Here is a 19,412-nt window from a genome sequence, read left to right as displayed (position 1 = left end):
TGTGTAGTAGGGACAGAAAATGACTGTTGTATCTGCACCAATATATACGTCGGTATAAGTTAAGTGTTGAGTGGCTAACTGTCATAGTGCAGTGCTCAACGAACAGTAGTACACTGTGAGTAAAAAACGGTAGTTAGTGATCCGTTCGGAGTCGATTCAAACAAACATCGCTCGACGGAGACATTTAGTATGTGTGTACCGAAATATTTTCGCGTGTTGAAAGACGCTCTGGCAGTGTATCAACCGTGAGAACAAGTGAAAGTGTGTAGTACAATGTGCGTGTGACGAACCCTGAATACCAGTGTCACAATGCCACAAGAAACCTGTTATCATGCCAAAACATCCTGTGCATACCAGCGAAGCGACGGCGTAATGAACAATAAACACTTTTAAACAAGTTGCATTTTCTTCCACAGCTAGTAATCTGTGTCATTAGAGACAGTACACCGTTGTGGAATGTTTGTTTCATGCACTACGACGGGGAGCCATGCGGAGAAGCAGAGACGAGTGTCTTGCCGCCAGCCGGCCGGTCGCGGTAAACCACGGCAACTCGCCGACATCGGCGAATGGTTCGGCGCGGTTCGCGACTGCTTGCGCCACGTCAGCACGACGTCGCTGTTACTGAGAGCCGGTCGTCGAACCCAGCGGCCGTCGGCACGCGGCGTTCCAAACGACGCGACTCAACAATTGCTTCGCGCCGCCCGCTCCGTACAACATTGTTGTCATTCAAATGAACTATCAACTATGTGGTTAATGCACTAATATGAAAACGGTATATTGGACACGAAATGACGTGACAAACATTGTGTTTCTCTTTAGTTACTCGATGCAGACTCAAAGTATTCATCGGTTCAGTGATGTATAGATATAATATGTTTTCGTCATGTTAATGAAGTAAACTTGCACGAATGCTAGAACATTTTAAAACAATTGGCGTGAGTAAGTGCAGAGACGATTCAGTATACCACTGTAAAACTGTTTAATGAGTGACTTTCATTGCAATACAGAACACAAATGTGAAAAAGGGTAGAAGGTATATTGGTAAAAAAGAGACTAAAAGTTTAACACGTTGTCATAAATAGCCTTTGTTATCTGTGAACATTGGATAGAGTCTGAACCTTTTTGTGATCAAACTGGGTATTAAAACAAACCAGGCGAGATGACTATGGCTCCGGCGCAGTTTTCCCAGGTTTTCTGATCGCACGTAGCCCGAATGGGAGAGCCAGAGAAATGTAATGACCCTGGGACTAGGTTTATGGTCACCTCGCAAAGTGTAAGAACAGTATAAAAAGTGTAATTAAACCTACAGTGTAAAAGAACTAAGAAGTGTAAAGTGAATGTTCCAACCAAGGTAACAGACAATAACCACACAGACGTTAGTGGCAGCATATTGCCGAACATTCTTAACGTTAGTCAATTGCTGCCAGGGGGCATTGTAACGTCTAGAAAGAAACAAAAACAACATATTATGTAGTAACGAGAAAATTATATGTATCATATTGTGTTATTGTATAAAATTATGTATTTTTTTTTATTATTTATTTTTGAGAATATCTGCGTCGGCGAGTAATGAAACCGCCACAGACGATAAATGTCGAACAAAGATTAAAATAAGTAACTAGTATATAATACGTGACGAATAGCAATTTCTTTGTCTTCTTCATCTGGGAGTCGAGCGAGTAAGATATCCTGTGTCGTAGTAGCGAACGCTAGTGTAGCATTCTTTTGTCGAGACTAAGAGATGTACGCCATTACGTGTGAATTCATAAAGGTGTGTAACAATTGAAATATTTAAATGTTTTAGTAGAGTTATGTAAATGAAAACTTGCATTATTAATTGTTAAAGCTTGCTTGCCTATTATCCCATCCTGTTGAGACATTTTTCAGTTATATAAATATTATCTGTGGTGCTGAGCTGCGTGGCGAACGAAAGAGCCGCTGCCGCGGCGTATTCAAACAACTTCCAATATAGTCTATCATACCGCAAGGAAGCGGTAAAGTAACAGTAAAATAATATTATTTCTTTTAGCTCCCAGACTTGCAGTGCAGATCAGCAGATTTTATGATGTGTTACAGGTTGACGCGGGCTGCTGATAGTGTATAACTCACAGTACAAATAAGTTAATGTACCGTCAAAATCTAATAGGAATCTTGCTGTGCTCCGTTCTGGTCTGGCAAACTTTATAGTGAAAACGTATTTTTTTTAATAGTCTCGTGTTCTTGTGCTAGTCGTGGTATTGAATGGTGTTTTACCGAGAAACAAAATCCACTGCAAAATTTTGTTGTTGAACGATCATACGAACTGTAACATCAGTGTTCATAACCAAGTAATTTCAATTTTCAATAACTATAAAGTAGGGAAGATATGTTGATTTTTAGAATGAGTTACAGTCACGAAAAAACGTTCCTTTAATTGTAGGCCAGATACAGAAGAATAAGATCTCAATATATATATATATATATATATATATATATATATATATATATATATATATATATATATATATATATTGCATTGTTAAAAGGTAATGATGATAAAGAAATTCAAAGCACGGCATTACTAACAGATATTTCGCGGCTCTTTTCGTATATGCGATATTAAAAAACGCGAAAACACCGACCAGATTTCTAGTAGCAGCAGTAAGGATAGCGGACGGGAGGAAGAGGCTGTATTAATTACGATTGCCCGTTTCTCTAATTAGCCGTGCTCCACAAGACCGCCTTCAACAACAGCAGCAGTTCCAGCAACACAGATTTGTCATCGGCTCCGAGTTTCGTCGTATGCATAGCACTGAAGTAAGACTGCTTATTGGTAAAAAGTATTAACGGCTAATCCAGCAGCACAACTGAATGTGATGTGATCGATAACATTCATTTAAATAATAATCAGTTAAACTCAGAGCGATTGTTTCCTCATTGTCTTCAGACATTGTTACCAAGCAGGGTCCTTGTTCCTGTTTTTCCTTATGTGCTAACTGAAGGTCATAACAAACAAACTGAATAGTTACAGCCAGTTTGTTAATGAATAATTTCACTTTTAAGAATTTTAGCCTCAGTCTAGTTTCAATTAACTGTTGTACAACAGAGGTTTCAGTATATGAGCAAAGTAAAGCAATTTCATTTTTCAAGTTTGAGAATCAGTCACTGGAAAAAATCCAAATCTAAAGAAATGCACAAATTAATAGTGCAGAAGCTTTATTTATTTTACATATAGCTTGGAGCACGTGACTGGTTTGATACACATTCTATTATTTATTTCTGTTCAAGTCAGTAAAAAAGGCTCAGTTGTTCAGACAATAATTTGGAAATCAATTTGCAAAATAAGTAACTGCAAAGTAAAAGTGCTTGCTTTTTTCCTAAATATCTTTGATAAAGTTACGTGAGGTCACTGAAAGTCATTGTTCACGTAACAAAGTTGAATACTAACATTCAGTTTAATTGCATCGACTGTGTTTTTCGGTATTTAAGTAAGTAAAGTAAGAGTGATTTCTCAGTTTTCTTAATCATTACAAACTCACTTAACATTAGTGTCAAAAAACGTGACAACATTCAGTTGCCACGTCAGTGTTGAACAATACATGTTTTTCTTTCCCATCATCTTGTACGGGATTTTGGATGTAGATTGCCCTAGTGGGATGGCGACTGTTAATTATTTCCTTTTCGTTCATTAGTGTAACTTTTTTATTCATGATCAGTGGTACCCCTTTTCTGTCCAGTGTTTTTCGTGAGTGAATGCACAAAATAACTTTCATTTTTTTAAAATTATAACCCTGTTCAGTTTAATTACTTTTAATTGTAGTAGACTTTTCCATCAGAAGGGTCTGTTGTACACTTTCCTCCTACTTATCGGTATTATCTCTTCGGGAAAGATAGCCTTACACAATTAGTAAAAATCAATTAGGCATACACGCGATCCACAGTCATACTTTATATCGCAAGCAGGCTAGGCCGATTAGTAAGGGGAAGGTGACAGGCAGTGCAAATGAACCATCCTGGCAGTTTAGGAAAATCACAGGAAATCGGCCGAACACGGGCTTGAACCTTTTATATGTCCTTCCCTGTGGCTGAAGGTTTGAGGGGCTTGGGCCGTTCACTTATACAATAAAATGGAACACCTACGCCAGGCTCTGTGACGGAGCGGTTCTAGGAGCTTCAGTCCAGAACTGTACTGCTGCTATCGTCGCAGGTTCGAATCCTGCCTCGGGCATGGCTATGTGTGATGTCCTTAGATTAGTTAGGATTAAGTAGTTCTAAGTTCTAGGGGACTGATGACCTCAAATGTTGCGTCCCATAGTGCTCAGAGCCATTTGATTTGGAACACCTACAGCCGCCCTTTCGATGTTATTTATTTTGTGGTTACCAGCTTCGGTGCTTCAGTACAGCATCTCCAGCACCTTAACTGACGCTGATTCCATCAGTGGCCATAAACTATGAATTGGTTTCCCCAGACTATCTTCAACAACTGAGTTGGTGGCTCGAGACGCAACATCATTGTTACACGTAGTCTGCAAAAACCAGTGCATAGTTGTAGGTCACTCATGGAAACGGGTACACGGTTGGAGTTAACCCCTACAGCGTCAGTTAAGGCCTGCAGATGGTGTTCTGAAGCATCGGAATTGGTAGCCATAGAATAAGTAACATGGAAAGGACGGCTGTAGGTGTTCCATTTCATTAGATACAGATTCAAACCGTTGTCCTCCAGAATGCGAACACAGTGTGGTAATCTCTGCGTCACCTCGCTCGATATGGAAGGAGTCTGTTTGCAGTTTGTTGACGTAATAAATATTTGCTATGGTTGCATACTGACCATTGATACATCACGTACGATAACGGATAAAGATACTCAATTTAATAATAGTGGAAACTTGTAACTCTTTTGCACCGTATAAGCTGCTGGTTACAAATAAAAATTGTTATACAGAATAGAAGTAATTTCCCAGAATGAAACCCTTTGTTTACTTTCATAGGCAGCATTGCTACCCGTTAGGCATTTAATATCCTTGGAGAAATGATCAAAATTATTGTTAGCACAGCCATATCTAACGCAATTACGACCACTATTTCTTCTCAACTCTGATGAATTATTTTTAAAAAAGTAGAATCTCTTCGAAGTTCGGAGGAACCCCTGCAACAGGACTAAGCTTAGTAAAACACAATGGAATCAGACCAACCGTTGGTTTAACTACAACTTTACTTTTTAACGATTCTGACAGTGGGAACTAATAGTTACTATGTGCTGACAGCTATTTCCCGCGGTGAAGCTGCTATTACGAGCGTGGTCGTGGAAGAGGTACTGTTAACCTCTTTATACTTTAACCCGCTTAGTGGCACTGGGATCAATATGACCCAGCAAGCACACTGGAAATACCCTACCTATCTGTCTCGTTTTCAGAACTACTATTTTCAAAAGATATGACTTTTTACTTCCATATTAGTTGAGGTGCTGAGAACTATAAGAGCCTAAAGCACACTTTCATCGATTTTGAGATTGTAGCGTCTATGCATGATCCAGGCGTCTGTTGAGCCTTTGGTGAACCAGCTTTATCTATATCTGTAGCCCCACACTGTAGGTTGGCAACACTGCGCCGACGCGGACTCTTTGAGTATTTGCTGCACTAAATAATTATAAAAAGCGTTGTTATTAAGCTATTTTTAAACGTCTACAGGTGTTATAAATATAATATTAGTGTTGTTAAATTAGTGGAAGTGTTAGTGAAGTATAAAATAAGATTAAACGGTGTAAGAAGCGTATTTTTCTTCTCGTGCCTGTAGCACGAATCCTACGCCTAATTTCACGCGCGCGAATCGTAAGTAAGCAGTGAATTAAACTTATAGGTAAACGTTTCCAGTTGGTATAAATATATTATAAATGTTGTTACATTAGTGGAAGTGTTAGTGAAGTGTTAAATAAGATTAAACGGGGTAAGAAATTTATTTTCCTTCTCGCGCCTATAGCACAGATTTTAGGCTTAATTTCACGCGCGCGTATCGTAAGTAAACAGTGACTTAAACTTATATGTAATCACCAGCTTTTTTTTCATTACTCTTTCAATTTATTTATATCTGCCTGAATAGTTTCTAGGGTCCTTTGTTCACTTATTAGTCAGTACTTAAATCAGTTTATACGATTTCTGTTTTTGCCACGAGTGAGAAATGGTGACATCCCGTAGGATCGTTAGTTCCGGAGTATGGTCTGATGGGTGTTGTAGTTTCTTTCATTGGGGCGAATGTAGTGGCGTGGGAAATGGGGACATAAATGAGGCGCACCAGTGGTATTGTAGGATCTGCAGCAGAGATAAGAAAATACTGGAACAGGAAGGGAAAATTGCAGCTCTTCAAGCTGACCTAGACAAGGCAAGGGAGGATCTGGACAGGTTAAAGAGGGAGAAGGGTGAACAGAGGTGGGAAGTGGCAACAGGTAATAGGGGGAACAGGCAAAGGAGAGCATCAGACAGCTTTGTGATAAATCTTGAAAATAGATTTGACCTGTTGCCTCAGTCAGAATCGGATGAGCCTCATGTAGCTGAAGCTGTAGAAAGGGCACAACAAGCTTTCAAGGACTTGAAAAAGGTAGGGAAATTTGTAAAGAGAAAGAAAGTTCTGTTGTTATGTAGTTCCCATGGTACAGATGTTGGCCAACTACTGCAGGAAAATCTAGGTCCAGAGTACCAGGTCACAAACTTTTTCAAGCCTAGTGCACATCTGGGTCCAGGTAACAGAGGATATAGGTTCTTTATACAAGGATTTCACGAAGGAGGATGCCGTGGTTATGGTGGATGGTCCGGGAAACAGCATTGACAGAGACTCTGAATATTCCATAGAGACTGACATGGTGAAGATAGCATCAGCAACGAAGCATACGAGTGTGGGATTTGTGTCTGTGTTGAGATGCCATGATCGGCCTCATTTGAACTCTTCTGTAGGGAGGGTGAACTTGGAGTTGGAGTGGCTGCTTAGGACGGATATAGGGTCCCATATTGGTTTGATTCCTGTGGATGCTATTGGGACTACACTAGGCATGGCCTTCACCTTGTAACCTCCCCACAAAAATATTTAAAAGAACCAAGTGTAACCTCTCCACAAAAAAATAGTTAAATGAATTTTAAATATTGTAACTTCTGAACAAAATTAGTTCCCATTCATAATCTCTGTGCAGAAATGCATTCCCATTTAATATACCCACAAAATTCTTTTCTCTTTTAAAGTTAAGTTCGAAACAGAAAAATTCCTAAACACCAAAATAATAAAAAAATTCAGTAACCTGGTAAATTTTATGACGACAGCAGCGCTGCGCCACGGCCCTGTGCTCCGAATAAAAAAGCAAAAATTCTTACCTCAATAAAAACTGCGATTATATCTGCTCTTACCCAAAAAATTTTCGGCACAGCTCCGTGCAATTCTGGCCTATGCTTTGTGATTCGTGAAAGGAATAATCATGCATTGGATAAAATCTTTAAATTGAAATGAATGCTTTTTTTTAAAAAAAATTACTTTATATTATAAAAATTATCATTGGGGCATTTTTTAAAAGTAATTGGATGACAGTGAACATACATTACAAGATATGCGCAAGGCTGCTTCTTTACCTTCTACAGTAATACTCATCCTCCAGAGTCCTGACCAGAGCAGACTGCACACAAGCGCAGACACGCGCCGACTACCGCCGACTACTGCCGACTCACGCAGACTACAGTCGACTACTCAAGACTAGCGACAAGCAACAACTAACTACATACTGCTCTCTGGTCAGAGACTCTCCTATGCCTTGCCTATTGCAGGCAGCGCATACATCGCATACCTCTTAAATAACCCTCCACTGCGGGAGGGGGGGGGGGGGGGGGGCAAAAATTTGGCAGCGATGGTGAGTCAATTGGACTTTCCATGAGCAACAAATTTTTCTTAATTAACCAAGTTTACAATCGCAGAATATATACATATATATAAGTGCAGAACATGAAATAAAATATAGTGCACATGCACTGAGTACAGAACATATCAAGCAATGACAAAATGTATACGCAATGAGTACAAATCATATTAACAAATGACATGAAGTGCACACGCTCTGTAGTTCAGAACATATCAGCAAATCACAAAATGTATATGCAATGAATACAAATCATATTAATAAATGACATAAAGTGCACATGCACTGTAGTACAGAACATATCAGGAAATCACAAAATGTATAGGCAATGAGTACAAATCATATTAACAAATGACATAAGTGCACACGCACTGTAGTTTTTTTTTTACTATTTTACAAGAACTAGGATAGGAAAGGGAAGGATTGCATCATGGTTGTAGCACATTAGGTTGCATGCAGCTGCACTGAAAGTCCGTATCTTTCTACAGAAGCACAACACCAAGTGAGATCTGAAGTTCTTTTCCCTGAAGTATTAATCAGTGTAGCCAAGACACTGAAATGTCGCATTAATATTCCATGTTATTTTGGTAGCACATTAGGTACACCAAACAGTGGGACCATAATAACATCTCCATCGCTCAAGGTGGTGGACAGCATGTCGTGTCAACACCACGTTCTTGTAAGGTACACCAACGCAAAATTAGTGCAAAAACCAAATATGGTGCTCCATGAGAATGAGGATAGACAGGACAAACCGATATTGCAGTAATTTGTGGTAATTAGGTCAGAAGGTGAAGGACATTAAGTCTTATGCCAGTCATCATTGATAATTACTAGTCTATCAACTGATTTGAGTAATTCGTCGCACTCATCGCCAGTTAATGAACGTTTCTGTACCATGTATGAAGTATTACAGAATAATGTTCATAAGTTAACTGTTTACAGAGAACACTGGCACTCATTGACCAGTTACAAACCATCAGAAGTCATCATTCGAAACAGGAGGTAATGAGTGTAGCATCAAGCTACTGGTATTCATATATATAGCATGTAAGTGACATAATATAAATTTAAAATATAAGAGACAGTGTCATTCATTGGTCAGCAAGTATTGAATATTATAAAACATTTTTCATCATTCAAGTGACATATGACATATTCAAAAATAATTATTGGCACTCATTGGCCAGTTACAAAACATCAGAAGACATCAGTCAAAACAGGAGCTAATGAGTGTAGCATCAGGCTACTGGTATTCATATATAGAGCATGAAAGTGACATAATACAAATTTAAAATATAAGAAACAGTGGCATTCGTTGGCCAGCAAGTATTGAATATTACAAAACATTTTTATCATTCAAGTGACATATGACATATTTAAAAATAATTATTGGCACTCATTGATCAGTTACAAAACATCAGAAGTCATCCTTCAAAACAGGAGTTAATGAGTGTAGCATCAAGCTACTGGTATTCATATATCTAGCATAAAAGTGACATAATACAAATTTAAAATATAACAAACAGTGGCATTCATTGGTCAGCAAGTATTGAATATTACAAAACATTTTTCATCATTCAAGAGACATATGACATATTTAAAAATGTAAGACTCTGTAACTATTACTCACGTCTGTAGTTGGAAAACATCATTCAGTATTACTCATAACTCTTTTAAACTAGTAGCAATATTTGGGACTGGTAATACATTTTTTTGTGCTAGCAATGCATTGCATTGGGATTGATAATTAATTGTTGGGGCATAACAATATTTGCTTATGACTTATTGCTGCAAATGAAGATGGGTAACGTCATTCGTCATGAGTCAGCTGTAGCAAGGTTATGAGACAAATAGAGTATATTTGATCACATTCATGAATGACACAGGTTTAATGACCAACTGCTTATAGCACATTAATTTCATGAATAATTTCTCCTGCAAAAAATACAAAATGGATTATTAAGCTGAAAGAAGAAACGAATATTGTGCTGAAAAGTAGTGAACTTTGCATTAACAGCCAATGAAATGTGTATTAAATATATATGTTCTCTAGCTGTCCTTTCCAAAACCTTCAGTCATCATACAGTGCGACATAAGACATACTGTCAAAACGAACTGCAACAAATACTTAAATAACTACATATCATTTCTTAACTAACAGTAAATATATAAACTTCATCATTATTCTCATCTGCAAAGAAAAACTTCATTATCATTACTATCATCACCTGATAAGAAAAACTTCATTATCCATATTACCATAACTCCGTTATTATCATCACCTGTAAAGAAAAACTTCATTATCCATAGTAGCATATTCTTCATCACTATTCATCATCATTCATTATCATCTGACAGAAAAGCATTCTTAAATTCTTCTACTGAGTAGCATTGTCTCATGATCGGTTTCATACGAGTTGCCGGTTCGCCTTCCAAAAAACTGCAAATAAATTCAAGTTTATGTGTTACGAGCCAAGCCGGTGGAAAATCAAAGCTAAATTGTTGTATCCAATCCAATGGGTTAATCTGTGTTCTGTCATTTTTAAATACTTTAAATTTTCTCACTGATTGAAAATGTTTGTAATCAAAATTATCGTCTCTGTATGTCTGACCAGGTTCAGGATTGTATGAGAATCTATTTGTCTGTGATTGTTCGGAATCTAAGTCATGTACTCTCTGTAAATTACCTAAATTATACTGGCTGTGTGAGTGTGACAAATGTTCGGAATGTGCCGTATGCTGTGACGTGTTATTGACTGAAACATTTTTCATCTCTGTCACTTCTTGCTGTAAAGTTGACAATTTTCTACGTAATGCATTATTGGACAAATCTATCTCACTGATTGTCTGCTGTAAATTTTGGAATTCAGGTGTTTGATTAAACGAAATTGGTGAAGTATCGTCTGATTTGCTCTCATTATTACTTTCAATAACATCAATACGACTGACCAATTCATCATATTTTTCAGTCAGTATTTTTACCTGATCATCGTTTTTAGTGTCACAAGCATTAATTTGTTTTTGTATTTTATGTGTGGTTTCGTTCAATTTTTTAACGTCTGCTTAGATGGTATCGGGATCCTGTATTAATTCTAATTGTTCAAGTCTGTCGGTCACTGTCTGAAAGTCTACTGTATGTTGTAATGGATCTGGGAGATGTTATTTTTTTTTACCGTATTTGTCGATACCAAACTGTAAATGTTTTCTTATATTTTTTTGTCAGAATTTATTATAATTTGTGTTATTATATGTTAATTTACTTCTGTTTTTGAGAGTGAAACCATATTGATTACTATTAGAAAATGTATCGAAGAATAGGAAAGAGACTGATTACAAGTGGAAGCTTGTGTGTTGTGTAAAACATCTTTGACGCTGGAGTCGTCTTTGACTATAGTCAGTCAGCAGCTAACTCTTGGTGTGTGTTGACGGAAGTACGATGTGAAGGTCGCCGTCGTAAATAATTTTGAATTATGTTACTATTTTTTTGTATTAACTATAAAAAAGAAATTCATTTGAAGAAATGGTATTTGAAACACCAAAATGAGGCAAACACGTTGAACCACGTCTTTTCTGTAGCCGACAAAAATGCATTGTGGAATCATACTTAGACAACTGAAGCGAAGACTAATATCGCCTTGCAAACGTCTAACGGAAAAGGTACTGTCACGAAATATGGCAAATTTAAGTAAATAAAAAATAGTGACCATATTTTCAACTTTTGTCTTAGCCGGGATGCCATATTTCAATGTGTATCTGTTTTTGTTTTAAGATCGGAAATTTCATCACGCAATTCGGTGTTCAACTGTTTGATAGTAATAATTTCGTCTGATACTGTAGCAATATTGTTGTCTACGTATGTTTTTGCTTTCGTAAACAATTTACGCTTATCTTCCTGCCTCTGTGCAGTAATTGTTTCCATGACTTGTCGCTTTACTTTATTCTGTTCCTGTATGAATTTACGGTAACGCGTTTCACTGTTTTGTAGTTGGTGATTAAAACGTTCGTCAATTTGACTGTTCTGTTGGTCAAATTTCGCGTCTACTTTTGCATCTAGTGTGCGTGAAAGTTCTGCTGACATTAATTTAAACTCGTCGCGTAACTGTGTTGCGTTTTCAGAGCATTGTTTACCGACTGCACTAATTTCGTCTCTAAGTGATTCTGTTGCAGCTGTTTGCGTATTCCTTAATTCTTGAGCAACAGATCTAATTTCTTCACTACTTTTCCTAGCACAAGCCTTAATTTCCTCACGTAATTACTCTTTAGTATCAAGACATTGCGCGGCAACGGCTGTAATCTGTTCACTAAGCTGTTTGGAATTGTTATCTAGTTTTTCATTAAATTGTTTGTGATTGTTGTCTTGTCTTTCATTCTGTTGTTGGAATTTTCATTAAGTAGTTGTTTAACATTTCCACCAAATTGTTGTTTGAGATTCTCGTTAAGTTGTATCATTAATGCTATGACTCGATCCATGCCAAAATTAGCTACTGTATTCTCTGTGCTGTGTGATGGTATATGTGCATTTGTCACGTTTTCTGTAACCATTTGATCATTCTGTAGTTCTTGAAAGGGTTTGCCAAACGGATGTGGACTGTTAGTCACTATCTTGGAATCAAATAAATCTGTCGTACTTTGAGTACACTGTTCATTTACGTTAGAAAAATTTATCTGTTCACGATTCAAATTTTGCAAATCGGGCGTGTCGAACTGGGCAGCGTTCATTGTAACAGAACGTCCCGCGTCACCAATTGTCGTTAAATTAACAGAGGACACAATTGAATTTGTTTGCTCATCATTAGCATTAAAATCATTACTAGTGGTCGGTGCGCACTCATTGTCTACAATTAGGGGATTATCATCATTACACTGAGTGTCACAAGTATTATCGGTCAAATTATTAGAGTCGGCTATTTCGCTCATTGCACATCGCGATGTACTGTTAACAGTTTTTCTCGGCATTTTTCACAAATCAAAATTAGGCACAAATGAAACAAGGACAATGCAAAAATGCAACAAACACAATTACAACAAAGAGCAACAAACTGCCGATGATCTGTGAAAGAAAGAGTGACAAATTAGTAAATGCATGGCGCCAGATGTAAACTACGTTTAATTAAATAAGAGAAGATATGTGACTACTTATCAGAAGAATCACAAAGAAATACGATCCTGGCCGGATGTCGCCAAGTGTAACCTCCCCACAAAAATATTTAAAAAAACCAAGTGTAACCTCCCCACAAAAAAATAATTAAATGAATTTTAAATATTGTAACTTCTGAACAAAATTAGTTCCCATTCATAATCTCCGTGCAGAAATGCATTCCCATTTAATATACCCACAAAATTCTTTTCTCTTTTAAAGTTAAGTTCGAAACAGAAAAATTCCTAAACACCAAAATAATAAAAAAATTCAGTAACCTGGTAAATTTTATGACGACAGCAGCACTGCGCCACGGCCCTGTGCTCCGAATAAAAAAGCAAAAGTTCTTACCTCAATAAAAACTGCGATTATATCTGCTCTTACCCAAAAAATTTTCGGCACAGCTCCGTGCAATTCTGGCCTATGCTTTGTGATTCGTGAAAGGAATAATCATGCATTGGATAAAATCTTTAAATTGAAATGAATGCTTTTTTTTAAAAAAATTACTTTATATTATAAAAATTATTATTGGGGCATTTTTTAAAAGAAATTGGATGACAGTGAACATACATTACAAGATATGCACAAGGCTGCTTCTTTACCTTCTACAATAATACTCATCCTCCAGAGTCCCGACCAGAGCAGACTGCACACAAGCGCAGACACGCGCCGACTACCGCCGACTACTGCCGACTCACGCAGACTACAGTCGACTACTCAAGACTAGCGACAAGCAACAGCTAACTACATACTGCTCTCTGGTCAGAGACTCTCCTATGCCTTGCCTATTGCAGGCAGCGCATACATCGCATACCTCTTACAACCTCAATAGGAAAGGGAAGGGAAAACTGTCTGGGTTGATTGCAGAAAACGTAAGGGGGTACACTGTCACAAGTGGTAAAATACCAGTAGTCACAGGTGTCAGAGGGATGCCTTTTTTAGGATAGGGAAGGGGGATAGAAAACGAGTTTTAAGAGAGATTGGCATGACACACTCAGTTTGAGAAAACAGATGAACATGAGTCAGATTTTAGCATAGAGCCTCCATTTAAACAATGTTTAACAGAAAGTAATCAGAAACTGCCAGTCCATCTTCATCAAAGCAGTTATAATCCTATTAGTATGCAGTATCAGTTATCTTTATTACACCAGAACATTCCGGGACTCAGAAATAAAGTTGATGAACTACTCATTTGTATCGATGAAATGAATTCATCTAACCAAATTGACATAATCTGCCTCTCTGAACATCAAGTGACCACTGGTATAGATATTTTAGACATTTCAGGATTTAAGCTAGCTTGGTACTTCTGCAGAGTAGGTATGGATGGAGGAGGAGTTGCCACATTTATTAAAAACTGCCATAAATTCAAGATCATTGACATTAATAAATTCTGTTTAGAGCAGCATCTAGAAGCATGTGCAACAGAAGTAGAGTTCCATAACGGATCCTATATAATAGTAACTATTTACCGAGCACCTGAAGGAAATTATAATCTATTCATAAATCATCTAGAAGCTCTTTTGTGTTATTTAACACGAAGAAACAAAGAAATTTTGATTGCTAGTGACTTTAACACAGATTTTCTAATTTAATCTTCCAGTAAACATTTACTGCAGTTAGATGTTCTCTTTCAATCTAACTCACATTGTAAACTTTCCAACTAGGATCACTAAATCCTCAAGGACAGCCATTGATAACATTTTTATAGACAAATCAAAGGAACAAAATCATATCATAAAACCTGTAATAAATGGACTATGAGATCATGACATGCAGCTCCTTGTTTTAGATGTAAATTCTAAGCAGATTATCAAGACTGCTAAATCTGACTACAGGAGAGTACTCAATCAACCAAAAATTGAGTGTTTTAGAAAACTGCTCAAAGATATAAACTCGAAAGATGTTTATAGTACTCATGACATAATGAACAATATAAAACACTCATGAACAATGTCAGTACCATGTTTGAAAACTGTTTTCCTCTAAAAGTTACTCAAATTAAACAGAAATCTATAATAGAATCATGGATCACACAAGGAATAAAGATTTCCTGTAAGACAAAAAGGAAAATGTATCTGTCGACCAAGAATACCTCCAGTGCTGATGATTTAGCTAAATACAAGGAATACTGTAAAATATTTTAAAAAAGTAATTCAGACATCTAAAGAAATGCACTACGAGAAGAAGATTACAATGTCAGGGAACAAAATAAAAACAATATGGGATATAGTGAAAGAGGAGACTGGTAGAACCAGAAAGGAACAGGAGCAAATAGGACTAAGGGTAGATGACACATTAGTAACCGATGGGCATAGTGTGGAAAATCTATTTAACAAGTACTTTATATCCATTACTGATAGAATGGGATTGTGAGGATCAGTAAATAATGCCCTTGAATATCTGAAACTAGCCTTTACAAATAGCTGCAGGTACATGAATATGTCACTCACTTCACGAAAAGAAATAACTCCCATAATAAAATCTTTAAAAACAAAGCATTCTAGTAGTTACAATGAAATATCAACAAAGTTAAATAAGGCATACTCTTGTGAGTTTAGTACAATTCTAAGTTACTTGTGTAACCAGTCAATTATAACTGGGACATTTCCTGACAGGCTGAAATATGCAGATGTTAAGCCTCTATTCAAGAAAGGGGATAAAGAGATGCCATCAATCTCCAGACCGATTTCACTTTTGCCAGCATTCTCAAAATTTTTAGAAAAAGTAATGTACAGGCAGCTTCTCAACCATCTGACCACTAATAACATATTATCAAGAACACAGTTTGGATTTCTGAAGGGTTCTGATATCGAAAAGACTATTTACACCTACAGTGAAAATGTACTTAATTCATTAAATAACAAGTTACAAGCAGCAGGTATTTTCTGTGATTTGTCAAAGGCATTCGATTGTGTAAACCACAATGTCCTTTTAAATAAATTAGAATTCTATGGTGTCACAGGCAGTGCTGCAAAATGGTTCAAGTCATAACTCGCTAACAGGTAACAAAGGGTGTCAGTGCAAGGGACTAGTGAATTAAGTCATCAGTCATCATCAGAATGGGAAGAAATTACATGGGGTGTCCCACAAGGATCCATCTTAGGGCCATTGCTTTTTCTTGTGTACATTAATGATCTCTCATCAGTTACACTGCCCGAAGCAGAGTTCGTTTTGTTTGCAGATGACACAAGTATTGCAATAAATAGTATGTCAAGTGTAGTTCTAGAAAGATCTGCTAATGATATTTTCATGGATATTAATAAATGGTTTAAAGCCAACTCACTGACATTAAACTTCGAAAAGACTTACTATATGCAATTTAGAACCTGTAAGAGGTTTCCACCCAGCATATGCATAAAGTATGAAGAAGAGCAGATAGAAGAGGTTGACAGTCTTAAATTCCTGGGATTACAACTTGATAATAAATTCAGTTGGGAGGAACACACCACAGAACTGCAGAAACCCCTTAACAAATCTGTATTTGCAATTCGAATGTTAGCAGACATTGGCGACATAAAAATGAAAAAGCTTGCATACTTTGCCTACTTTCATTCCATAATGTCATATGGTATAATATTTTGGGGTAACTCTTCAAGTCAAACAAAAATTTTCAGAGTCCAAAAGCGTGTAATACGTATTATTTGTGGAGTAAACTCACAGACATCTTGTAGAAACCTCTTCAAAGAACTGGGTATACTAACTACTGCCTCTTGGTATATTTACTCCTTAATGAAATCTGTCCTAAATAATATACCTCTTTTTCCAACAAACAGCTCAGTTCATACATACAATACCAGGAACAAAAATGATCTGCACAAGGACTTAAAAGCCCTTACTTTAGTTCAAAAAGGGGTCCAGTACTCAGGAACACTCACCTTCAATAATTTGCCAGCAAACATAAAAAATTTAGTTACAAATAAAGTTCAGTTTAAAAGGAGCCTGAAAGACTTACTAGTGGCCAACTCCTTCTACTCCATTGATGAATTTTTTAATAGAAACAAATGATGTATTGTATATATTCATACTATTACTATTGTTATTTCAGCTGAAAAAAAAGTGACATGTTCCACATCCACGAAGATCTCCTCAACACGGATCCATGGCACGAAAAATTAATTGAATCTAATCTTATCTATGAGCATTTGCGAAAAACTATCACACCGATATCTCGGATATTCATTTACGTATGGGCGCAAGGGATAAAGCGTAATTTCGTTGCTCTGCGCTGCTCCATTGTTATCTACGGATGACGGCATAATTTGGTGTTCGTAGAAGTAATACTTCATAATCGGAGATGTATCAGCAGTTTTATCAGAACCTCAAGCCACAGAATGTGCTTAATGAAACTGATGAAAACAAGAAAACTGCCTAAATTTGAAAATTTTGTAATAATAATATTAAATATTAATCAATGTTTCGTAGTATAAAGAGGATGCACAATTTTTTCATAGGAAGTATGGGATGTTGAGACTTGGTTAAAAATGATTCGGACGTATGAGACTGATGGTTTGTCTGTAAGTTTGATTTTTCTTTTTTCTTTTGCAAACAATTTAGACTTGTGAGACTGAGGGTTTGTCTATAAAGCAGATTTTCACAAACATTTATTTTTCTCAAAACTTTGTTTCGGTGCTTTGGTCGCTTATGATTCTCAATGCCTTAGTTGTATCCAATGACTTTTCATTCATTTTTATGATTACAACACACTGATTTATGTTTCTAGCACTGAGTACCACTGGGGCCAGTATGAGCCCAACTTAAATTGTTTTTTTTTTTTTCTTGTTTCCTGAACGTAACATTTATGAAAACAGAATGATCAATGTTATCTTAACTGCTGTTATCTGTTATACGAAACACCTGAAACAAAATATTACTTCCCTCTTATTTTTGAACCAATGGTTAGGGTTCCTTGCATCTGTTGTTGTACCCTTTCTAGTTTTACTGATGTCAATATGTCTCCATGAACAAGTTGGAAAATTATGTCTCCATCCTATTGAAAGCCTTTTTCTTTACGAAATATATGACTTTCTTTCGCACTGAGTTAGTTGTATCCAACGATTGTTTCTTCAGTTTTATATTTAACACATTAAAAGTTATTCTTCGTTTTTTGCGATTAGTACTAGTGGGATCAATTGAACCCAACCTGAATTAATTTTTGTTTCTTGGACGTAATAATTATGAAAATAGAATCATTACTGTTACACTGGATAACTGGGATGTATGTTTTCGTGAAAATTATTTGGGGTCCATATGACACTACTGATAGCGAGTCAAAGAAATTATGGTAGCAGGAGCTGTTAAATCTTTTTCGGCGAAGCAAATTATCCATATTGTCTGCAGCTCGTGTGAAGTACAGTCCTTACATGGTAGCGTAACATGTTTTTTTTGTTTGTTTACAAATATGCTGGGCACGGTGCATTCGCAGCGCCGCAGCTGCGGAAGGTAACCGTTGCCGTACGCAACAGGTCGCCTATTCGCGCCGCTCGCCATTTACACGTGTTTTGTTTTGTTGCGTAGCGCTGCAAATTTCTAAACTTCATTGAGAACTGTAACAGAATTTTGGTAAGCCCAAAACTCGCTTCGGTAAACAGCGCCCAAGTTGTTCCTCCGTTTTAAGCATCCGCACCAAGTGCGGCCCACCAATTTAGCTCTCGCTCCTTACTCCTTAACTGAAACAAACGTGCCGCAGAAATCCCATCGTAGACGTTCCCATTCACCGTAAAACTAATTGACTGCTGTGCCGCTACTCGCGAAAACCGTAATTAAAGCAGTGGAAGTAACAGTGTTTGGTATGCGTAATTACGAGCAGCCGAATAATTCATTCGGGAGGACGACGGTTCAATCCCGTCTCCGGCCATCCTGATTTAGGTTTTCCGTGATTTCCCTAAATCGTTTCAGGCAAATGCCGGGATGGTTCCTTTGAAAGGGCACGGCCGATTTCCTTCCCAATCCTTCCCTAACCCGAGCTTGCGCTCCGTCTCTAATGACCTCGTTGTCGACGGGACGTTAAACACTAACCACGACCACCACCACCGAATAATTAGGCACACAAGAATATTTGGTTTTTCTTCAATGTGACTGCGATAAAATAAACTGTAATGCCATACTCTCCAAGAGATGGTCGAATTTATAATAATATTTAACTGATTATAATTTGGCCACAGGAAGCCTATGATGCCAGAGATAACATATATTATTGATTTTATAAGGAGTTTAAGAACTTGCAGCATGCTGCAGGTGAAAAATAGGTCCAAAACTTGTCAGATAATTGTAATAAATGGTTGGAGCTCCATTATAAGTTGCGTTGAGAAGTACCTTTTTTTATTTGTTGATGGCGACTAGTTTCAGACGTCTGTGTCCACTTCCAAACCATCTGTACTGTGAGTGTGACAAACACAGGCGGTA

The sequence above is a fragment of the Schistocerca serialis genome, chromosome 1 (genome assembly GCF_023864345.2).
Source record: "Schistocerca serialis cubense isolate TAMUIC-IGC-003099 chromosome 1, iqSchSeri2.2, whole genome shotgun sequence".
In the NCBI taxonomy this organism is placed as follows: Eukaryota; Metazoa; Arthropoda; class Insecta; order Orthoptera; family Acrididae; genus Schistocerca; species Schistocerca serialis.
Note: the sequence above shows the minus strand (reverse complement) of the source record.